The sequence below is a fragment of the Myotis brandtii genome, unplaced genomic scaffold (genome assembly GCF_000412655.1).
Source record: "Myotis brandtii unplaced genomic scaffold, ASM41265v1 scaffold693, whole genome shotgun sequence".
NCBI lineage: Eukaryota > Metazoa > Chordata > Mammalia > Chiroptera > Vespertilionidae > Myotis > Myotis brandtii.
This window is the reverse complement of record NW_005370710.1, coordinates 2,332,756-2,333,978: the sequence shown is the minus strand read 5'-3', so window position 1 is coordinate 2,333,978 and position 1,223 is coordinate 2,332,756. Positions and strand designations below refer to the sequence as shown.

General features: G+C 59.4%; 1 protein-coding gene across 1 annotated transcript in view; it reads left to right on the top strand.

Annotated features, from left to right (window-relative positions):
• ABHD14A (abhydrolase domain containing 14A) overlaps positions 1-1,223 on the top strand; it is a 4,810-nt gene that overhangs the window by 1,051 nt on the left and 2,536 nt on the right. The window lies entirely within an intron of this gene.

Below are 1,223 nucleotides of genomic sequence, written 5' to 3'. Positions count from 1 at the left end.
CCACAACCACAATCGGCGGCAGGGCCCAGGTGCCCCAAGCATGGGACTGGGTGCTGAGACCCCGCGACCCGCCCACAAGCACAGGGGCGGCTTGAGGAGGAGGGTTCCTTTGGAGTCGCCTCCGGGTTGCTCCCTCCTCCCCTCGTCCCCATCCCCATCCCCAGCCTGAACTGCCCAGGCCCAGAGTTGTTCGCCAGGCATGCAGTTGAGGCTCCACTGTTTGTTTTTGTTTTATTTATCCTCACCCGAGGGTATTTATTTTCCCATTGGTTTTGGGGGAGAGTGGAAGAGAGGGAAAGACAGAGAAATATCGATGTGTTTGCTTGCCTCCTGCACATGCCCTGACCAGGAGCCCGCAACCAAGGTACATTCCCTTGACCAGAATCAAACCCGAAAGGGTCCCGCAGGCTGGCGCGCTACCCACTGAGCCAAACCGGCTAGGGTGCGACAGGTTTGAGTGCGAGATTCTGCCAGTGCCCAGCCAGGTAGCCTTGATCGTTTCCCCAACGCCTCGGAGCCTCCTTCCTGGCCTGTAGAATGGCTGCGAGGTCACCTACCCCGCAGGGTGCATAGTCCTGCAGCCTCTCTGTGCCAGGCCTGGGGGCAGAGCGGACATCCATCACTTGTCGCCAAACAGGATCCGTAACATAAGAGAGCGAAGGGCCCAGAGGCCGCCCTGGCTGGGCCCGGTGTGTGCGGACCTGCATCTGTAAGGTCAGGGGAGTGGATGGGCCGAGCCCCGGTGCTGCTGCTCAACAATCTGGCGCTTACACTGCGAGGCCTCCCTGCCAGACCCTGCCCTAAGGCTTGGCACATCCTTCCGTCCTAAGACAACCCTTAGTGGTTCTCAACCTTCCGGCCCTTTAAATACAGTTCCTCCTGTTGTGACCCAACCAGAAAATTATTTTTGTTGCTACTTCATAACTGTAATGTTGCTACTGTTATGAATCGTCATGTAAATATCTGATATGCAGGATGGTCTTAGGCGACCCCTGTGAAACGGTCATTCGACCACCAAAGGGGGCGCGACCCACAGGTTCCTTAGACGGAACCCCGCTTTACGGAGGGGAGGCCGGACGTGGGTGGCGACCCCCGGTGGGAGGAGGTCGCGTGGCTCTACCCCGGCTCTCTGGCCTAAAACAATCCGGACAATCGGGCGAGGGGCCGGGCTACGGACTTTGGGGCGCCGCCCCCTGTCCCCCCTCCATCGGGGCTACTAGGCG